Source organism: Gavialis gangeticus, unplaced genomic scaffold (assembly GCF_001723915.1).
Source record: "Gavialis gangeticus isolate Ggan-Ray unplaced genomic scaffold, GavGan_comp1, whole genome shotgun sequence".
Taxonomy (NCBI): domain Eukaryota; kingdom Metazoa; phylum Chordata; order Crocodylia; family Gavialidae; genus Gavialis; species Gavialis gangeticus.
The window spans coordinates 41,475,318-41,484,862 of record NW_017728995.1 but is presented as its reverse complement, the minus strand read 5'-3'; positions in this window follow the sequence as shown (position 1 = coordinate 41,484,862).

Genomic DNA, 9,545 nt, shown 5'->3' with positions numbered 1-9,545 from the left:
ATGGATTGTGGGGTGGAGGTGGGAGAGGGAGTTGCAGAACACAGCCCTGAGGCTAGGGCAAGTGGTTGGGTTTTCTCAGCCCTGGGGCTAGGCTCCAAATCTGTGGTTTGGGTTAACCCATTTCCAATATAGATTACCTAACCTACTCAGCTGAACTAACTTAGATCAGGCAAACCATTTTTGGCTTGACTAACCCCTTCCCCCATTAATGTCTGCACGCATGTGCATTTAGATTGACCTAACTGTAGTTAAGTCGATTTAAATGTAACCTCTGTATGTATCCCAAGTGTTGTTTTAATTAATTTCATGATACCAATTTGCTTTTCTTTTTCAATCTGGATACAGCCTAATGCTACAGCTTTTGAAGTAGCACTCCTTTCTAGTATAGTTTATTTCTTCACTCATAGTCCTTGATTGCTCCCAGCAATTTTGCTTCTTTAAAAGTTTGCAGCTTCTCAAAGAAAATGGGTCATTCTACTGTCAGTACATTTCTCTGTATGACTTTGATACCTTGGCTATTAATGCATCTGGACTTTCAGGAATTTTCCAAATGCACTCTAGCCTTTATAAAATGCTTTCATATTCTGTAGAAAACTGTCTGTTTGTAGAGTGTATGTGTATTTCTCTGATCCTCCTCCTCCCTTAACTTCTTATCTAGTTTGTTCCAGTTTTATGTCCACTAACAAGCCCTTAGTGTAATGTAATGACTCCAGTGACCTTCCTTCCATTGTCTGGCTTCAATAATGTGGCTAACTTCTTTGCAGCACGGTTTTGCAGTGCTAACTCGTGAACTGTTAGGCTAGCTTGATACATCAAGGTCATTCAGCCACTGTCTGGCTCCTTTTTCTCCTTAGGGAGAAGCTACATTGTCAAGATTTGGAAAACTGCCACTTGGGATGATTGTGATTTCTGACCCAAACAGGAGGACTTTCAGAACAGTACGTTTTAAACATCACTTATACTGATATATTTTACAGGCATCATTTAGATCCAGCTTCTAAAATCCTATAGTACTCTTTAGAGGCAAGCAGACCCTATTAGACTGCTGAATGGCTTAGTAATTAGAATTGTCCTTCAATCCAAAAGTTCTTCACAGGTCAAGAGACCCATCAATAATATAAATTTGCTTCACCTAAGCACTGTTTTATCAGTAATTTTAAGGCAGTATAGGCGACTTTGCAACAAGATTAAGGGTTTTAGTTCTGGAAAGAAATAAAACTTCTGTAGTGGAGACTGAGGTTCCCCAAAATATTTTTTACCTTTATTCTTTTTCAATGTATGTTAAACTATATGAAGATTTGCTGTTTCTTTTTTGAGAGAGAGAAATACTTACTTCAGTATAGTTTTATTTGCTGCCTTTTCCTCCAGCTGTTGCCTGTACTAATCCTTAAATATGCTAATGACTTGGTACCTGATTCAGCAAAGCATTTAAGGATACACTTAACATTAAGTGTTTGCATAATTCCACTGAAAAGAGACTATTTGCATGCTTAAATGCTTTGTCAGACTTGAACTAGGGAAGTATACCAGAGGAGGACTTGTAGTGGTTGCTATGTTCTTAAGGTTGTGTGCTCTCTCTCTCTCTCATTTTTAAACTAAAATGTTAGATTTGGGAGATGCAATCACTGAACCATAACTTTCATCCCTGGGCAAAAAAAAAATGAAGTATGTAAGGAATTTAGGGGCACAAGTCCCACTAGGAATCTATGAGAGGAAAATAGCCAATGCTGACAATGAAGGTAAGCAAAAGCATGCAACTGCCTTTGTTACTAATTTATCAGAGGTTTAAATCAGTGATCTAGTAAAATAACTGCTTTCAACAAAGGGAGGCCTAATTTTAAAGGGTTGAGAAAGTTAAGCACTTCTTAATTGCATTTAAATAAATAACACGATCCTGAGAGCAGAGCAGCCAGTTGCTTGAAATGTGAGAGTATGGGGGGAGGGGTGCTTTAATAAGAGTGGCTCTGAGAGCCGATTAATTGGGTCTGCTCCAACATGCTGTAATGATAGCGCTTTGGAGCAGCCTCCTGGCACATGTATAGGCATCCTGAGAGTGCAAAATATTTTAAACGGTTCCAAATGAAAAAAGATTCTAGTTAAATGACTGAGTGATAGAGAGAGAAATGTGAAACCCATAAAAACCCACACCCACGTTTTCTTTTCTTTTTAAAATAATAATGTATTTTTAAAACTCCAGTATATTTTTGTGTCCAAAACATGACCTTGCAGTTTGGATATATGCCCTGAATGGAGCCTCATAAGTTTAGGGGGCTCTGCCCAGCTATAGGATGCTGTTTGAGCATTGTAATTGCAGGATAATGATCTGAGATAGGAAACTATGTATACAGCACAAGGTGCCTGGTATTCTTCAGTTGCTGGTTGATAGCGGGGTCACTTCTCTCTGATGTATATAGCGGTTCCAGTTTCTTGCAGTGGTTAATAGTGGTTTTCAGTTTCGAGGGAAATGTTGATGAAATATGTAAATCCCCACCATTTTTGACCAACAATAGTCTGATACAATTTTTTGCATTTTGAATGTTTTCAATTCAAACTGTGTGCGTGTGTGTGTGCGTGTGTGTGTGTGTGTGTGAAGTGTCCAATGATGTATTTGGTTGCTGTTTCAGTGCATTGCCATGAAATTTCAAATATTTATCTTGTGAGGCTTTGAGTTGGAAGTGAATTTTTCAAAATGAATCTATGGAAAACTAAGAACTATTTGGGCCTTTCAGCTCTCTCAAACATGGAATTTGAGTCATGTGTCCCCCTGTTTTAAATAACTTTAAAATTGAAAAGAGACAGATTGTAGTCTGGGCAAAGCCAAAGTCTAGGGGAGTATAAGACTTTAGTTGTACTATTGCATCACTTAGAGGATGGCATAGAGGTGAAGCAATGAGAAGATCGACTGCCTCCTTTCCCATGCAGTTGAGTGGGGAAAGTACACAGCTTTGCCTCTCCTTTCCCTACTTGAACTGCTGGCACCATGAGAAACATAAAATAATAGAAAATTAGGTTTGGAAGGGACCTCAGGAGGTCATCTAGTCCAGCCCCCTCCTGAGATTGGAACTAACCCCAATTAGATAACTCCAGCCAGCGCTTTGTCAAGCTGGGTCTTAAAAACCTTCAAGGATAGAGATTCCATCCAGGGTAACCTGTCTAGGTAACTCATTCCAGGGCTTTACCACCCAGAGATACACCACCCTCTCTAGGTAACCCATTACAGGGTTTCACCAACCTATTAAGAGAGTTTTTTCCTAATATCCAACTTAAACTTCCCTTGCTACAACTTGAGACCATTGCTGCTTGTTCTGTCACCACTGTGAACAGTCTAGCTCCATTCTCCTTTGAACCTCACTTCAGGTAGTTGAAGGTTGCTATTAAATCCTACCTCAGTTTTCCCTTCTGCTGTCTAAATAAGCCCAGTTCCCTCAGCCTCTCCTCAGAAGTTATGTGCCCCAGGCCCCTAGCCATTTTTGTTGCCCACTGCTGGACTCTCTTCAACTTGTCCACATCCTTTCTGTAGTGGTGGGCTCAAAACTGGACAGAGTACTCCATATGTGGCTGTAACAGTGCAAAGTTGAGGGGAATAATTACTGTTGGCAACGCAGGCCACTAATGCAGCCCAGTATACTTTTAGCCTTCTTGGCAAAAAGGGCACACTGACTATAAACCCCATGCCCATTTCTGCAGAGCTGCTGCTTACCCAGTTGGTCCCAAGCCTGTAGTGGTACATGGGATTCTTCTGTCCTAAGTGCAAGACTCTGCACTTGACCTTGTTGAAGCTCATGAGACTTCTTTTGGCTTAATGCTGCAATTTGTCTAAGTCACTCTGAATTCCAGTCCTACCGTCCACCATTTCCCCCCAGCTTGGTGTCATCCACAAACTTGCTGATGGTGCGTTCCATCCCATCTTCTAGATTTGTTAATGAAGATATTGAACAAAACTGGTCTGAGGACCAACCCTGGGGCACTCCACTTGATAGTGGCTGCCAACTAGATATTAAGCCATCACCACCCATCGAGCCCAATGATCCAGCCAGCTTTCTGTCCATCTTACAGTCCATCCAACCCATACTTCCTTAACTTACTTGCAAGAATGCTGTGGGAGACTATTAAATGCCTTGCTAAAGTCAAGGTATATCATGTCCACTGGCCTCCCGGCATCCACACAGCTAGTCATAAAAAGCAATCAAATTGGTCAGGCATGACTTGCTCCTGTTGATCCTGTTCTGACTGTTCCTGATCACTTTCTTCTCATCCAAGTGCTTAGAAATGAATTCCTTGCAGATCTGCTCCATGTTTTTTTCCAGGGATTGAGGTCAGGCTGACTGGTCTGTAGCTCTCTGGATCCTCCTCCTTCCCTTTCTTAAATATAGGCAGTATAATTGCCCTTTTCTAATTGTCCATGACCTCCTGCAATCACCGTGAGTTTTCATAGATAATGGCCGGCAGCTCTGCAGTCGAATCAGCCAACTCCCTCAGCACCCTCAGATTTGGCCCCATGGATTCGTTTATGTCCAGATTTTCTAAGCAGTCTCTAACCTGTCATTTTGCTACTGAGGGCTGCTCACTTTCTCCCCTAACTGTGCTACCAGGTGCAGTACTCTGGGAGCTGACCTTGCTTATGAAGACTGAGGCGAAAAAGGTGTTGCATACTTCCGCCTTCTCTGTATCATCTGTCACTAGGTTGCCTCTCGCATTCAATAGGGGACTCACACTTTTCCCTTGACCTTCCTTTTGGTGCTAACATACTTATAGAACCCCTTCTTGTTACCCCTTGGTAGTTTCAACACCCGTTGGGCTTTGGCCTTCCTGATTTCATCCCTGCATGCCCAAGCAATATTCTTATACTCCTCCCTAGTCATCTGTCCAAGCTTCCATTTCTTGTAAGCTTCCTTTTTCTGTTTAAGCTCATCAAAGTGTTCTCTGATAAGTCAAGCTGGTCACTTGCCATATTTGCTATTTTTCCTGTACATCAGGATGGTTTGTTCATGCACCCTCAGTAAGGTTTCTTTTAAAATAACCACCAACTGTCCTGGACTCCTTTTCCCTACCCAGGCTGGCCTCCCAGGGGATGCTGCTCATCAGTTCCCTGAGGGAGTCGAAGTAAGCTTTTCTGAAGTCCAGAGTCCCTACTCTGCTGTTCTCCATTCTTCCTTTTGTCAGGATCCTGAACTTGATCATCTCATGGTTACTGTTGCCCAATTAGCCATCCACTTCTACATCCCCCACCAATTCTTCCTTCTTTTGTTAAAAGTAGGTCAGGAAGATCACGGTCCATAGTTGGTTTCTCCAACACATGCACCAGAAGGTTGTCCCCAGTGTTCTCCAAAAACTTCCTAGGTTGCCTGTACACTGCTGTATTGTCCTCCCAGCAGATGTTAGGGTAACTGAAGTTCCCCATGAGAACCAGGGCCTGTGATCTGGAAACTTTTGCCAGGTGTCTGAAGAAAGCCTCATCTTTTTGGTCTGGTGGTGTATAGCAGACACCCACCACAACATCACCCTTGTTGCTCTCCCTCTGACCCTAACACAGAGACTTTCAACAGGCCTGTCTCCACAGTTTCACACTGGACTTCTTAGTAATCATAGAGTTTTTACCCACAGTGCAACACCTTCTCTTCTTCCCTTGCATGCCCTTCCTGAACAGTTTGTACCCATCCATGACAGTGCTCCAGTCATGTGAGCTCCCACCAAGTCTCTGTTATTCTAGTCATGTCATTAGTTTCTTGACTGTGAGAGGACTTCCCATTCTTCATGCTTGCTTTCCATGCAATCGTGTACAGACACCTGAGGTAACTAGCCAATTGCCCTACTTTCTCAGCAAGAATGAAGAGGCCTCCCTTGTTGCCCCCTCCTTCTTGTGCTTCCACAGGTATCCCAGTTCCCCACTTACTTTAGGAATTTGGTCTCCATCCCCTGGTGAACCTAGTTACCTAGTTTAAAGCCCTCCTCTCCTCACTAAATTACCAAGTCTGTCTGCAAGGATATTTTCTCTCTTTTCACCAGGTGAATCCTGTCTCTGCCTAGCAATCTTTTTTGGAACAATATCCCAAATTCAAAGAAGCCAAATCTGTGCTGGCAACACCATCTGAGCAGCCATGAATTGTTTTGCAGTATGCATCCACTTCTCCCTGGGCCCTTTGCCTTGACCTGAAAGATCAAGGAGAACAAAACCTGTGCCTTCACCCTTGAACCCAGAGCCCTGTAGTCACTCTTGATCTACTCAGGGTCACCCCCTGGCAGTATCATTGGTGGCCATGTGGGTAAGCAGCATGAGGTAGTAGTCAGAGGATTGGATGAGTCTTGGTAATCCTTCCATGATATCTCATATCTGGGCTCCAGGCAAGCAGCAGACCTCCTAGGACAACAGGTCAGCTAACAGATGGATCCCTTCATCCGCCACAGAAGAGAGTCTCCAACTATCGCCACCCATCAGTATTTTTTTCCCCCCTCTTCTAGAGTTGGAAGGAACATGGTAGATCATCGAGTCTGACCCCCTGCTCCAGGCAGGAAGGAGGCCTGGGGTTAGGTAACCCTAGACCAATGCCTGTCTAATCTCCTCTTGAACACCTCCTGGGTAGGGGAAAGCACCACCTCCCTTGGAAGCCCATTCCATATTCTGGCAACCCTTGCCATAAAGAATTTCTTCCTGATGTCCAATCTAAATCTGTTCTCCTTCAGTTTGTGGTCCTTATTCCTGGTAACCCCGAGGGGCACCCTTTTAAACAGTGTCCCCTATTTCCTGCTGGCCCCTCCTGATGAGTTTGTAGGCAGCCACAAGATCGCCTCTCAGCCTTCTCTCGTGCAGGCTGAAGAGATTTGAGTCCCTCAGTCTGTCTTCATAGGATCTTACCTGCAAGCCCTCAACCATACGAGTACCCCTCCTCTGAAGCCTCTCAAGGTTATCCACATCCCTCTTGAAGTGCAGCATCCAAAACTGGACACAGTACTGTGGTCTCACCAATGCTGTATAGGGGGGAATTATCACTTCCCTAGACCTGCTCATGATACTTCTGCTGATACAAGAAAGAGTGTGGTTAGCTTTGCTTATTACCTCATCACACTGGTGACTCATGTTCATTTTTGCATCAACCAGGACTCCGAGATCTCTTTTCACTGTTGTCGTGATCAGAATGGTACCCCCTAGTCTATAGGTGTGTTGGAGATTCTTTCTCCCCAGGTGCAACACCTTGCATTTATCTTTGTCGAATTGGATCCTATTCTGATCTGTCCACTTCTCCAATCTGTCCAAAACTGGCTGAATTTTCTCCCTGCCCTCCAGTGTGTTTTACTATGCACCATGGTTTGGTGTCATCTGTGAATTTGGACAAGTGCTTTCAACACCTTCGTCCAAATCGCTGATGAAGATATTAAACAGTGCTGGTCCAAGGACAGAGCCTTGGGGGACACCACTGCCCATATCCCTCCAGGGAGAAACCGACCCATCCACCACCGCTCTCTGGGTGTGTCCCATAAGCCAGTTTTTCACCCACCTTACTGTGAAAAAATCCACATCACAACTACTCAGTTTGCTCATAAGAATTGGGTGCGACTCCGTGTCAAAGGCCTTTTTAAAATCCAGGTAAATCATATCTACTTCCTCCCCTGCATCTAAGCACTTTGTGATCTAGTCATAAAAAGAGACCAGGTCAGTCAGGAAGGATCTGCCTGCTATAAACCCATGCTGGTTGCCCCTTACCATTGTGTTACCTGCTGGCCCCCTGCAAATGTGATCCTTTATGATTTTTTTCTAAGGTCTTCCTGAGAATACATGTGAGGCTAACTGGCCTATAATTACCCAGGTCCTCCTTCCTCCCCTTCTTGAAGATAGAGACCATGTTGGCCCTTTTCCAGTCCTCTGGGACCTGTCCCAAGTACCATGAGCACTCAGTCGTGCCAGTGGTTCTGCTATGTCATCAGGCAATTCCTTTAGTACCCTCGAGTGAAGATCATTGGGGCCTGCTGACTTAAATATGTCCAGCCCTTCCAGGTACCCCTTTACAAGGTCCATGCTGACCATTGGTGGGTTGGTATTACTTTCACTCCAGACTAAAGACTCATTGGGATTTGCAACTGTATCCATGTCCAGAAAAACAGAAGCAAAGAAACTATTTAAGAGCTCTGCTTTTTCCATTCTATCAGGTATGAGTTTCCCTAGTCCATTCTGTAGAGGCCCTATGTTACCCCACACCTTCTTCCTGCTCCCTATGTACTTAACAAAGGACTTTTTGTTAACCTTAATCTTTGTTGCCAACTTGAGTTCTGTATCTGCTTTGGCCTTCTTCACGGCTTCCCTGCAAGCGCGAGCCAAGTAGGTATACTCCTCTTTGGTGGCTGCCCCCTGCTTCCACAGCCTATAGGCCTCTTTTTTTTTCTTCTGAAGGCTCTCCTGGATTTTCCTGCACAGCCAAGAATGTTTCTTGGCTCTTTTGCCTCCCTTTGCTTGTACTGGGATAGTGTCCCTCTATGCCTGTAGGATCAATCCCTTGAGGAACTCCCACCCTTTTTGGACTCCCATCTCACAGATGTGATTGCCCCTCAGTCCCACCCTAACCAATCTCCTCATCTCATTGAAGTTGGCCTTTTGGAAGTCTAGCTCTACTGCGCTACTATTTTGTCTTTTTCCCCTTACACCGGACAGTGAATCTTATCAACTGGTGGTCACTATCTACTAGGTTACTTTGTACCTCTAGCTCCCCCACCAAGTCCTCCCCCAAGGACAGCACCAAGTCAAGTAAGGCATCTCCCCTAGTGGGACTTCATACGTCCTGCATTAGATGCAGGTCATGTATTCAGGTTAAGACCCTACATGAGCGGGCAGACCTGGCCAACTGCTCCTCCCAGCAGATGTCTGGGTAATTTCGATCACTCATTACAGCTAGTTCTTTTGAGCATGCTGCCTTTGAGAGCTGTTTTGAGAATTCTAGGTCTTCATGGCAGTAGCCTTGATCTTCCCAACCTTAGGGGGATTCCTGGCTTGGCCTCTTCCACCAATCAAATGTGCTCTTCCTTCTCTGTTGCTAGTGCTCCATATCTGTTTTCCAGGCAAACTCCTGCAGGTGGAGATGATGACAACTTCTTGCTGCCAGAGGTCACAAACTTCTAGCTTCCACCTTCCTAGAGTTCCATACCATCTTCCTTTTCTAGCACTGCCTCTGCCAGTCCTTCTTCCACAGTCCTAGAGTTTTCCTCCAGCATGGAATTGATGAAGCCCTCATCTTGGAGGATGCTTCAGAGCCTTGCTACCTCCTCCTGTAGCTCTCTTGTCTTCTCCCTAAGGGACACTTGTTCAACAAGGACAAGTGGAAAGTCCTGCCTGAACTTAGGATGGAACAATCCCATGTACCAGTACTGACTGGCTGGGCAGCAGCTCTGCAGAAAAGGACCTGGGGGGTTACAGTGGATAATAAGATGAATGAGCCAACAGTATGGCCTTGTTGTGAAGAAGGCTAATGGCATCCTGGGCTGCATCGGTAGGGAAGAGATTATTCCCCTTTATTCAGCATTGGTGAGGCCACATCTGGAGTTCTGTGTCCAGTTTTGGG